The following is a 13,456-nucleotide window of genomic DNA, read 5'->3' as shown; positions in this document are numbered from 1 at the left end:
GTGCAGGAGGGAGGCGAGCGATGTTTCATGAATGTTTCTGTCCCCCTCTCTTTCTCTCTCTCCTTCTCTCCCCCCAAGTCAATAAAAAACATATTCAGAAGAAGAAGAAGAAGAAGAGGAAGAAGAGGGGGAAGGTGATTAGGACCCCAGCAGGGTAGATCAGCTGGTTAGAGTGTTTCTGCCATAGGCCAAGGTTCTATGTCTGGCAGAGGGATTTTTTAAAACTTATAGGCACCTGGCTGGGCATGGCTCAGCGGTTGAGCGTCGACCTAGGATCCAGGAGATTGTGATTCGATTCCCAGTCAGGGAACATGCCTGGGTTGGGGGCTCGATCCCCAGTGGGGGGCGTGCAGGAGGCAGCCAATCAATGACTCTCTCATCATTGTTTCTCTCTCTCTCTCTCTCTCTCTCTCCTTTCCTCTCTGAAGTCAATAAAGACATGTTTTTTTTTAAAACTTCCACTTCTGTCTCTCAAGCTCAGTAAGACTGTCATCCTCTGCTTGGGGCCTTGCTCAAGCCGGGAGTTTTCAGATTACATTGAATGGTACTTTTAAACATTAAAATGAGATGTTATCCTGTCATTAAAACTCACTGGCAACGTTGTATAATATGCCTGAAAGTTCTGTCAAGGACCACAAAGAACAAATCCACTATGCGCTAGAAAATACTCCTTGGTAAAAAAGAGTACATTTTTTGTATGAATGAGTTACACTTGTCACAGTTGTTCACTAACATATTTTCTATTGTAACAAAAACAATTAGTAATGCTGAAACCTAACACCATGGGTCCAAGTCCACCTGTCACTACTTGAGCCAAAGCAAGCAGAGACAGGGTTGAATCATACATGAGCATTTATTCCAATAATGCCAGCCATATGAGGAAAACAGTCAGTCACCCTGGAAATTCTGCTCTCACTCCTCACCAGTTGGCTGATTATATACCAGTGAGGAGAAGATAACTACCTGCAGCTGTGAGCTGCAAGTATAACAGAAAGGGGTGGGGAGGGTCTGCAGTCTGGCCTTCAGGAGCTCAAAGTCCGATGACAAGTGGCTCACTGTCTATGATGTTACAAACAGTGCAGGTCGTTCCTGGGACCAAAGAATTGTCAGCGTTCCTGAGGTAACCTCCCAGAGGGGGACAGGGCACAGCAACCAAATCAAAGAGTGTCCTGTTCTGGGTCTGTTCTCAAAATCTGTGTCTTTTGACAGTCCTGTTTTTCTTCTTGCAACACATCCTCCAGTTTCCCAGGGTATATAAGAAAACCTATCATTTATAGTTAGTAAGGTGAATAATTATTAAACTGTGACCCTATTCTTATGTGCCTTTCCCCGTTGTCAATGCAAGGCTAGAACCATGTGTGGGGAGCCGTTGTGGCCCCAGGCACGGAGGAGCTGCCTGGGTGAGCTGCAGATGTGCTCCCCTGCTCCCGGGGAGATGTGGGTGAGCTGCTGTGGCCCCAGGACAGTGATGGGTGAGCTGCAGATGTGCTCCCCTGCTCCCGGGGAGATGTGGGTGAGCTGCTGTGGCCCCAGGACAGTGATGGGTGAGCTGCAGATGTGCTCCCCTGCTCCCGGGGAGATGTGGGTGAGCTGCTGTGGCCCCAGGACAGTGATGGGTGAGCTGCAGATGTGCTCCCCTGCTCCCGGGGAGATGTGGGTGAGCTGCTGTGGCCCCAGGACAGTGATGGGTGAGCTGCAGATGTGCTCCCCTGCTCCCAGGGAGATGTGGGTGAGCTGCTGTGGCCCCAGGACAGTGATGGGTGAGCTGCAGATGTGCTCCCCTGCTCCCGGGGAGATGTGGGGAGCCGCTGTGGCCCCAGGACAGTGATGGGTGAGCTGCAGATGTGCTCCCCTGCTCCCAGGGAGATGTGGGTGAGCTGCTGTGGCCCCAGGACAGTGATGGGTGAGCTGCAGATGTGTCCCCTGCTCCCTGACCCAGACCTTGAGGCACCAAGGCGATACTAATTTAGCTTGTGGCCATAAATTCTAGAAAGGCTTATTAGGAAGCTGGCCCCGGCCTGAAGGGTTAAGGGACAGTCAAGCCACATACCACGCCAAGGACTTAAGCCTCCCCAAAAAGTTCTTATTAGAAGCCGAGACAAGGTTAGTTACCAAGGTCTGAGCTCCTGCAAGAGGCAGGATGTTTACTCAGAAAGAGCAGTCATACGGCCTTGAAGGAATTACTTAGTATCAGGCGAGGGGGAAGAAAACAGGACCCGGTGCTGTTCAGCAAAAACAACAGCACCGGAATAAAAAGAGCTTGGAAAATAAATCGGGGCTGGCAGCTGGCAGCAGGCACGAGCTGCAGCCCTCCTGATCCCATCTTTTTTGTGTCTGTCTTTTCTTCATCCTCACCCCTTCCTCAGGACCATTTGAATGTGCTGACGGGCTCCGGCAACCATGCATCAAATAAATATATAAAATAAGTAATTGTTGTGCTCGCAGGACGCGAAGAAACTCGAGACACGGAGAATGTAGAATTTAGGTGGAGATGCGGAGGACTGAGGCTCTGGAGGAGCTGTAACAACCCCCTTCACCATGCAGCGATTTTTATTGTGAGCTACAGAAAGACAGGTGTGAGAGACAGTGATCAGTAGAAGCCATAAAAGGTGCAAAAACAGGTGGCTTTGTTCTGAGAGCTATATGCTTAACATTTTCCTTAAGGTCATAACTCTCCTGGGGTCAAGCTTCTCGGAACGATAAGGATCTGTTTTCAGTTCCTAGCAGAAATGTTTCCCGCCTTTCAAGGGGACATCTGCGATTCTGGGAAGCTTGCTAACCAACTCCTTCAGAGTTCGTTTGTTGTTTGCTGATCTTTTCCTACATTCCCCCCTTTTTGTTTTTGCTGAATTTGCTGAAGCAGGATAGAGAAGGCAGCTGCTTTCTGCTGTCCTTTGGTGATTAAGTTTTGTGATCGGCGAGCTCCTCTCCAGACTATGTGTAGGAGACAAAAAGCAACACAACAGCAAATGAAAATTCCAGCCATACCTCCTCCTAATGCTTTAAGACTATTAAGAGGATTCAATTTTTGTAAGCCTTCCTGCAGCCCTTGTATTAAATCAGTCCCAGAAACTAGTTGTAGTTGATTTTGAAAAGTAGTAGAAATATGTTTTTGTACTATAGACCAAGGAAAGTGTGTTTGATTCCAAGGAACAGGAGTGACACAAAAGGTAGATGTGATCCAATCACATTTAAGATCCATCTGACATTGTAAACTAACTATCTGATCTCCTAACATAACTACAGCTTGTTCTAAATCTCCTAGTCTAGCATTAATTTCTGAGTGAATCCACCTCTGAGACGTCCATAACTGCTCAGAGTTAGTGTGCCATTGCTGTATATGTGCAGTTTGCACGCTTTGGTGCAAGGCTACTCCGCAGTGGCAGTGAGAGCTATAAGCCCCATGATAAGGGCAATAATCATGCCAATCATTCTTTTGTCTCTTTTCAGATATTCTACCAACTGTTGAAACAACATCATGGTTGGAGAATCTTGCCAAGGATGGGACAATTGGACCGGTATCCATATCCCAGAACGTGCTTTCAGCAGATAAATGTCCTGTAAAGAACTATTAAAGGGGGTGGAGAAATTCACACATGCATAAAAAGAACAATTATGACAAGTCAGAGAATAGTTAGTAGAATTCCATAATACCTGCCCAATCATTATAAGGTATGGCAATCGGACACAAGCCTGTGTCCAACGCGTCAAGTTCCTTGTAAATTGTAACTGAGTTTGATTAGTCCTAATGTTTTGCCATATATTCCCATTCCAAGCATAGGGTTTAATGCATTCATCAGTTTCCATAGGTGGGACTGAGAGGGCCCGCCGATTAGATGTGGCGCACTCGCAGACATGCCCCCCCATGCCATTGGATGGCGCCATCACCCTGACCATCAGAATGCCACAGCCACCGTAAGTCTGAACTTTGACTCTTCGCTCGGGCAGAACCACGAGGGCTCCAATCAATGACACTCCCAAAGGAAGTATTAATAAGAACCCGAGCTACTTCACCTCTACATTGTTCCCAATGTACCCAGTCACTCCAAGATGCTGCCGTGGTGGTCCGGCATGGTGGCCATTCAGGAGAGGGTGGGCTGCTGCTGCTGATGTTGCTGCTAAAAGTCTTTCCCTGGAGTAAAAATAATTTCCTTGATTTTTCATCTTTCCTAGTAGAATTTTGGACTATAGACACCCAGGCAGCAGTCTGAACTTTTAAGCAATGCTCAGAAACTCCTATGCATATGGGTAGACCCTCTACTCCTACTTCATAAAAGGGAATAATCACCCCCTCTCCATGAGGAGCTATTGGACCTCGAGTATCAAAAGGTCCTGGCATCCACGATGTTTCATTAGTATAAATAGGAACAGTAGAATCCCACCACCCTACTCCCGTTAGGGGTGGATTAGGGACGTGTGCCCAGTAAGTGTGGTTTTCTGCTTGGATAGGCGTTACCTGTGTGGAAATAACAGCGAGCACGGCAAGGAAAAGGGCCGTTGCATTCACTGGCTGTCCAGCCTCGTGCAACACTTGTTCAGCTTTCTGATTCATCTTCTTTGGTTGGCCCCAAGTAGGAACCGTAGCCCTTTGTGTTTGAGGCAAAGGGACAGTGATGGTTTGTGCACGAAGATCTAACTTCTGCATGGTTCGAGTTAAGTTGTCAAATTCACGCCTCCTTCTCTTGCTCATGTCTAATTTTGATTTTCCTTACAGGCGTCCAATACTTCTGTTGACCTGTGGAAACATAAGCATAACCACGGCCCCACCGCAAAACTTCAGCAGTGATTCAGGTATTCCTAAGAACATCTCTAACATACACAGGTTGATGTACCTCTGAAGAACTCTCACAAGTCCAATGTTTCTCAGCTGCAGTAGCACCCTGAGTGTCTTTATTCAAAAAATTGATAGTAAAAAGAGCTCTTGCAATTCTCTGTCTAGGTGCCTGAGTCCCTATTCCCCTTTTTGTTTTTGCAGCATCTCCTTGAGGGTTCTGTTAGCTCATTCCATAATTGCTTGCTCCTGTGGATTATAAGGAATGCCTGTGACATGTTGTTTATGATATTTAGAAAAGAAGTGTTGCGTTTTGCCTGTCAGGTATGCAGGTCCATTGTCTGTCTTAATGGCTTTAGGAAGACCCATCACTGCAAATGCCTCAAGAAGATGTGTTATAACAGCATCAGCTTTCATTAGGTAAGGGGGTTGCCCACGTTAATCCAGAATAAGTATCTAGAATGATGTATATATTGCAACTCTCCAAACTCAGACAAATGTGTTACATCCATTTGCCATAAATCATTACTAGCAACGCCTCAAGGATTTACCCCTTCTGGCATTCGAGGCCCTTGGATTTGTGTACAGATAGGGTAATAATTCAGAATATGATGAGCCTGCCTCCAGGAAATATGATAATCATCTTTTGAGGCCCTTGCATTCTGGTGATGTAAAACATGAGCCTTTGTGGCTTTTAAAACTGATGCAATCAATTGGTCCAGGAAGTTGTGTGTGTCCCTTATATGGGTGGTATAGATCGGGCATTTACGTGCACGAATTAACTGCTGTAGTTGCAAAAATAATTGGTGAGGAATCCTCAATAATAGTGACTGTTTCTATATGTTTAACTGTGAGTTCAGAATACTGAGAGACAGTAACTATATTAAGTGTTTGTTCTTGCTCTTGCAGTAATAGGATAATGGCTGATATCTCCACCTGCTGGACAGAGGTTAGAGGAGTCTTTACTACTCGGGAAATATTTTCCCCAGAATACCCAATCATTCCAGCCTTATTACCATCTGTATAAAATATAGGTCCCTTACCGGGTTCCTTTTGAACTATAGTAGATAATATCCATTGTGTTTTCTTTAGAAATTGAAATAATTTATCTTTGAGATAGTGATTAGAAATTTTTCCAAGAAAATCAGACAAGGCAGTTTACCAATCTTCATTTAATTGCCACATTGTTAGAATTTGTGCATTATTGAATGGCACAATAATTACATCAGGGTCCCTCCCAGTTAAATTTCTTAAACGATTGTGACCTTGGATAATTATATAACATATTTTTGAACTATACTCTTCCATTTTCTTCTGACTACGATGTGGCAGAATAACATTCATAGCTTGTACTAACAATCCTGTAGGAGTATGTGGGGTGTGAAATATCAGCAACTGGAAATTTTTCATTGACTCTATGCGATGTATCTGAGCCCTTTGAACATGCCCTTCAATCCATTTTAATTCCGTTTCTGCTTCATGGGTTAATTCCCATGGACTATCTAGTTCTAGTGGGCCTTCTAAAGTTCGAAAGAGATGAGTCAATGTATATGTAGGGATCCCTAAGTATGGTCATAACCAACTGATATCTCCTAATAATTTTTGGTAATCATTGAGCGTTTTTAGACTATCTCTTCTAATGGTCACCTTTTGAGGCATGATAGTAGTAGACTCAATTAACTATCAGGATAAGCTTTTCTGATTTTTTGTAGGGGTTGGTGCACAAATTGTTGACGCATAGTAGGGCTATTTAACATGCCTTGTGGCAAAACCCTCCATTGATATCTCTCAGTAGGCATCCCGTTATTGAGTGTAGGGATGGTAAAGGCAAATTTTTTTCTATCTTTGGGATGCAAGGGAATCATAAAGAAACAATCTTTTAGATCTACAATATTGATACTCCATTTTTGTGGAATTAAAGCTGGTGAAGGTGTTCCTGGCTATAAAGGACCCATGGGTTGAATACACTCATTAACTTTTCTAAGATCAGTCAGCATTCTCCATTTTCCAGATTTCTTTTTTATCACAAACACAGGGGAATTCCATGGACTAGAGGAAGGCTCAATATGTTCAGCTTGTAATTGTTCCCGTACTAAGTCATGCAGCGCTTCTAATTTCTCTTGATGAAGGGGCCACTGTTCCACCCAGATGGGTTGTTCCGTTTTCCAGGTGAGTTGTAAAGCGAAGCGCTGTACAGGGGCCCCTGCTCTAACTTTGGAAATGCTATTCTGGCTGCAGAACCATGACAATTGAGCATGAACTGTCTTTCAGATTTAGATATAGTAGGAATCTCTAAAGTGGCTCCCCATTGAATCAACAAATCTCTTCCCCACAAATTTAAAGGAATCTCAGCCACATAAAATTGACAATGTCCTATCTGTCCCTCTGGCCCGTCACACTGTAATTCTTTAGTACTTTGATATACATTGGTTAGTGTGCCGATTCCAGTAAATTGAGCCCTAACCGTTTGCAAAGGCCATTCTTTCGGCCAATTCTGATAAGCTATAATAGACACATCTGCTCCTGTGTCCAACAGTTCTTCAAATTCCCTATTATTTACCCTCAATTCCATTTGGGGCCGTATATCGTGAATGACAGTATGCCAGAAGATCTGCTTGCCTGTGCTTCCAAACCCTCCTTGTCTCTGGAGTGGTGCCACTTTCCCTTTAATATATGGTAATACAAGCAATTGTGCAATCCTTTGCCCTGCATCAATATTAATAGTTTTGGATACACTGATCATGACCAAGATTTCACCTAAATAGTCTGAATCAATAATTCCAGTGTGCACTAAGATTCCCTGTGTTGTCAAACTACTTCTACCTAACAATAGTCCTACAGTATTTTCAGGAATAGGCCCAAACACATTGGTATAAAACTTCTGAACTCCTGCACCCGGGGCTAGTGTAACACTGTGCACACTAGGAAGGTCCAGTGCAGCACTCCCCTGGGTAGCATGCATTAGTTCTGAAACATTGGTGTGGGCATGGAGGAGTAATTGATTTCCCCTTGAGATTGGCATTGTTGAAAGGCCACGTTGTTTTCCCCAGGGCCCTGGGTCTTGGGGCCCGATCTGTAGTTTCTTGACAGGACATTCCCTTGTTTTATCCCTTTTAGATCAACATTCATTTTTCCAGTGAAAGCCTTTTCCACATCTCCTGAACAACCCAGTGGGCAGATTTTTGGATGGAGGCAGATTACTAGCTCTATTTCCATTTCCATTCTTTCCATCTTTATTTTTCTTGCAATCTTTATGAAAATGTCCAGGTTTCCCACAATTGTAACATTTTTGAGTGCTGCCTTGCAAGCCATCCTTCAAAGCACTAGCTAATAGATATGCATGATGAGATGGCGAACCAATATCATGACAAGCTTTTATATATTCATCTAGAGGGGCCCCTTGCACCTTAAGAGGGCGAAGAGCCTTTTGACATTCAGAGTTAGCATTTTCATAAGATAATGTTCTCAGCAAAATGTCTTGCACATTGGGGTCTGCTACAACCCAATTAACAGCCTTTCTAAGTCGTGATAAAAAATCAGTATAAGGCTCATTAATACTCTGAACCAGTTTTGTAAATGACAAAGGATTAGAACTGGGGGGCTCAACTCTATTCCAAGCATGCAGACAGACTCCTCGAATCTGCACTAAAGCAGGATCATCTAGCTGAGCTCGTTGTTGCAAAGAGCTATGTTGTCCCGTACCCATTAATTCCTCCATAGTTGGTCTGGGGGGATTTTGCTGTGCATTGACTCAAGAAATATGATCTGCCTCCTGTTTCCACCATGTTTTGAATTGTAGATATTCTCCTGGTTCTAAAACAGTCCTTGCTAATGTCTCCCAATGTGTTGAAATAAGCTTAGGTTCTGTAGCAAAATTATTAAGCAAGCCAGTAACATAGCTGGAATGCATTCTATAGCTAGAAATGGCCTCTTTAAATGCTTTGAAACCCTTATATTCAAAGGGCATAAAGTTAACATTCATTCCTCCCTGAGGAAAGTTGGGTTGTAGCCTGAACCTTTGTCTAGTAATAGGAAAACCTATGAGCTGTAAGAAATCATCACTCTCCCCAGTAGCAGGAATTCCCTCTTGGTCATTCAATAACTTTTGAACTGTTAGATTTTTCAGTTCAATAGGGAAAGCAAATCTTACAGGTCCAACAGGCATTTGAGAAAATGGAAGAGGAGGAGCACTTGGTTTCAGGAGAGGGCGTGAAGAAAGTCCGGCCTTAATTCCCAGTTCAGGAGGACTTAATAATTTCTGCTCTTATCAGGTTGTTTTCCCCTGGTTGGAATTTGCAGAGCATCTACCCGTTCAGCAAGTTGCTGGATTTGAGCCGTAAGGATGCGGTAAATATCCCAATCATGGCCGAATTCCTCATCCCAGGAGTCAGACTCCGAGTCTGATGTAAACTCCTCCCCGAATATTTCAGGCCCCTTCCTGTCCTGTCTCTCCCCTCCTGGTGAGGGCGGAAGAGGGCGCCCCTCGGGCCCCACGGACTCATACCCTCTATGTTCTCTATCAAAACCAGGCCTCTCATAATCTGTGCTGTGTTCAGAGTCCGACTGAAATGGGGCAATTGCTGTGGAGATTAAATTGCATAATGACCATACCCCCATAGGAATAGGGTCCCCTAACTGCTGTGCTCTTCCAAGAGCCCGCATAACTTGTCTCCACACTTTTAGATTTAATTGTGCTTTACCTTTCGGTCGAAACCAATAACAATGTCTTTTTACCGCCATGAATAACTCTTTAAACTGTTTCTCTTTCACTTTTACCCCAGAGCTCGCCAGCAAGCTCTGTAACAACCTCGTATACTGTGTTTCGGTGGATGGGGAGTCCCCAGGACTCTGCCCCCTTTTTCCCAGGAGCGTCGCTTTCCTCTAGCGCATGTATCCCTCTCCGGTTCCCGTGACTTACCGAGACCGTCGCTGTGGACCCTGCTCGCTGCGTCAATTGTGCTTCCGAGATGCGAAGAAGCTCGAGAGACAGAGAATGTAGAATTTAGGTGGAGATGCAGAGGGTTGAGGCTCTGGAGGAGCTGCAACAACCCCCCTCACCATCCAGCGATTTTTATTGTGAGCCACAGGAAAGCAGGTGTGAGAGACAGTGATCAGTAGAAACCATAAAATGTGCAAGAACAAGTGGCTTTGTTCTGAGTTATATGCTTAACATTTTCCCCAAGGCCACAACTCTCCCGGGGGCAAGCCTCCCAGAACGATAAGGATGTTTTCAATTCTTGGCAGAAATGTTTCCCTCTTTTCAAGGAGACATCTGCGATTCTGGGAAGCTTGCTACCCAACTCCTTCAGAGTTCCTTTGTTGTTTGCTGACCTTTTCCTTCAAGTATTGTTTAATTTGGAATGGTAATGTTGTATATTCTTTTGAGAAAAATTGGAGAGAAAAAGATTTGAAATAAACCAGACCATTTTAAAGAAAGGAGTGAGGTTTCCTCTGAAGAATGAAATGTATCCTAAAGTGACATGGATAAAGTTTCCTAGAGGACTCTCAAATGTTCCCATTAATTGTTGGAATATTTGTGTCTAGTTAGTAGAGACACAAACATGTGAAGACCTTTCAGTGCCTAGCATGATGCTGAACCAGCTGAGCCACACCTGCCAGGGCTGCAGAGTGGTTTTTATTTTTATTACTTATTTATTTATTGTTTTTTTTTGGGGGGGGGAGTTGTTGATACTCACCCAAGGATATTTTTTCCATTGATTTTAGAGAGAGTAGAAGGTGTGAGGACCCACCAAGACAGAGGCAGACCCCTAGGCCCCGGGGCAGGACAAAAGGCATCCATGAGTGACTCAGTAAACTGCAGAGGGTGGAGGCAGTTCCAGGAATTAACTTAAATCGGTGGGTTTGACGAATACCAGGTGCACTCCAGCTTCAGGCGCCTGTGGTTGAGAAACATCCTGAGCCCACCCTTCCTAAAGAATTTATAACCCTTGTAAGGACAATGATTGCTTGCTCACTGGAGCCCTATATAAGCTTGTTGTAAATTTAGGTCAGGGTTCGAGTCAGAATTCCACTGCATTGGATACGACCGAACCCCAGCTAGCTGGAATAAAAGTCCCTTTGCTGTTACATTATCAGCTGTGGAGCGATTGTCTTTCCTCCGCATAGAGGATCTGATTCTCGGACATAACATTTGGGGGCTCGGCCGGGATCCCCAGGCAGGGGATCAGGCAACCCTCCACTGCTGATAAACTCTGTAGGGACATACTCTGTAGGGAGCCGCGGTTACTCGGGGGCGACTCTTAGGGGCCGAGAGGCCCGAGTGGATCGATAGAGCGATCCGTCTGACCCTAGGCAAGGGAGCCTAGGAAGGTCCCGTAAATCCTGGCAGTGTGCCTGTGCGGACGCGTGGAAGGCTGCCAGGGGACCTGGGGAGACGTCCCCGAGGCTCCAGAACCCGCTAGAGAACAGTGGGCGCCGTTCAGTAAGCGTGGGTCGGAGAGAGAAATCACGGGAACCCGCTGGCGTTTTGTTTTCTGTTCACTGTTGTCTACGTCGTGTCAAATTTTTGTTGTCGCCTTTGTTACAAGTTTGCTCTGTTTAGGTATCTTTGGACCCTTCGTCTGGGACCTGGCTATGGGACAGACCCAGTCCACCCCACTCTCTGTCTTTGTTGACCATTTTTCCGAGTTTAGGTCCCGAGGATGAAATTATGGCATGGAAGTCCGTAAGTGAAAACTGCAGACCTTCTGTTCTGTAGAATGGCCGACGTTTGGGGTAGGGTGGCCACCCGAGGGGACATTCTATCTCCTCACAATTAAGAAGGTCCGGGAAATTGTAAACCGAGGTGGACCCCACGGACATCCTGACCAATTCCCATATATTCTCATATGGCAGGTGATGGTTGAAAGCCCCTCTTCCTGGTTAAAACCTTTTTTGCCTCCCGAACCAACAGGAGCCCAGGTGCTGGCAGTGACTGCGAAGACTCAGCCTACGGACTCCCACGGCCTGGCGCCAGCGCCATCAGCTCCTCCTAAACCTATTCTCTCCGATGACGGCATCTTTGCTTCCCTCATAGATCTAGATGTAGAGGGGGTCCCCCCCCCCGTTATGCTCCTCCACCAGCAGGACCAGACGCTGTAGCCTCCAGTTCAGGGCCCCGGGGGGACAGCATTGCCGAATGACTGCGGAGACCACGGCGCCAGGAAGACCCAGGAGAGGGAGAGGGCCCTTCCTCTACAGCTGCTCCCCCTCTCCGAGCCATTGGTCCTGTAGGGGCTAACGGCCAGCGAGCCTACCAATACTGGCCTTTCTCCTCCAGTCACCTCTACAATTGGAAATCCCAGAATGCGCCTTTCTCTGAGAACCCCAAGGAATTCATTGATCTCTTAGATTCTGTCATTTTTACTCATAATCCCACTTGGGATGACTGTCAACAGCTTTTGAAGGTTCTTTTCACAACCGGAGAGAGAGAAAGGATCCTGGCGGAGGCTCGGAAGCTAGTCCCGGGCGTTGACGGGCGGCCCACCACTCAGCCTAACCTCATTAATGAAGGATTTCCCCTGGACCGTCCCCCTTGGGGTTTCGACCAAGATCAAGGTAGGGAGCGTCTTCGAGTGTACCGCCAGGTTCTAATGGCCGGTCTCCGTGCTGCGGCTCGAAAGCCCACTAACTTGGCAAAGGTAAATGCAGTCAGGCAGGAAGCCAATGAGACTCCGGGAGCGTTTCTCAAGAGACTCTGTGAGGCCTTCAGGCAATATACTCCTATGGACCCCTTAGCCGCAGAATCCAAGGCCGCGGTAGTCTTAGCTTTTGTGAACCAAGCAGCCCCTGACATTAGGAAGAAGTTACAAAAGATAGAGGGGCTCAGAGAACAGTCAGTGCAAGACTTAAAAAGTAGCAGAGAAAGTGTATAACAACCGGGAGACACCAGAAGAATGAGCAGATAGGCTCAGGAGGGAAGATCAGGAGAGAATGGGGAAAATTAGACAAGAGGATAGGGAATTTCAAGTTAAGGAAAATTGAAGACACCAGAAAGAACTAGCCAAGATATTTTTTGCAGGTGCCAGGGAGGGACCGGAAAAGATTAAGCAGGAGAAAGCCCGGCAGGCTGGCCAAGGCCTACGACAGTCCAGACTAGGGAGAGATCAATGTGCCCTCTGCAAGAAAAAAGGACACTGGAAGTCAGAGTGCCCATCCCGCGGAGGGCCAGGCAAGGGGGCACAGAGTTTAAGCCCAGAGAGGCCGCTCGGGTACTTGTGGCCCGGACGACAGTGACTAGGGCCCTACTGGGAGCGCCGGCCTTAACACTACCTGATCCGACCAAGCCTTTCCAGCTATTTGTAGATGAAAGAAAGGGGGTAGCTAAGGGGGTATTGCTCCAGACTCTGGGACCCTGGCGAAAGCCGGTTGCTTACTTGTCAAAGAAATTGGACCCCGTCGCGGCAGGATGGCCTCCGTGCTTACGGATCATAGCTGCCACGGCGACACTAGTCCATGACGCTGACAAACTGACTTTCGGACAGCAACTGGTGATCACCACCCCCACGCAATAGAGGGAATCCTAAGGCAACCCCGGTAAGTGGCTCTGCACCCCCCATGCAATAGAGGGAATCCTAAGGCAAGCCCGGTAAGTGGCTCTGCACCCCCATGCAATAGAGGGAATCCTAAGGCAAGCCCGGTAAGTGGCTCTGCACCCCCATGCAATAGAGGGAATCCTAAGGCAAC

General features: G+C 46.3%; 1 long non-coding RNA gene across 1 annotated transcript; it reads right to left on the bottom strand.

Annotated features, from left to right (window-relative positions):
- Nucleotides 1–2,473: 2,473 nt before the first annotated feature.
- Nucleotides 2,474–10,415, bottom strand: LOC107531148 (uncharacterized). The gene is made up of 4 exons (XR_015716103.1): nt 9,690–10,415; nt 4,457–4,735; nt 4,015–4,132; nt 2,474–2,934 (listed from the first exon to the last, which is right to left on the bottom strand). It is a non-coding gene; the product is annotated as an uncharacterized LOC107531148 (long non-coding RNA).
- Nucleotides 10,416–13,456: the final 3,041 nt, after the last annotated feature.

This window comes from Miniopterus natalensis, chromosome 19 (assembly GCF_054644295.1).
Source record: "Miniopterus natalensis isolate mMinNat1 chromosome 19, mMinNat1.hap1, whole genome shotgun sequence".
NCBI classification, from domain to species: domain Eukaryota; kingdom Metazoa; phylum Chordata; class Mammalia; order Chiroptera; family Miniopteridae; genus Miniopterus; species Miniopterus natalensis.
This window is presented reverse-complemented; position numbering and strand designations above follow the sequence as displayed.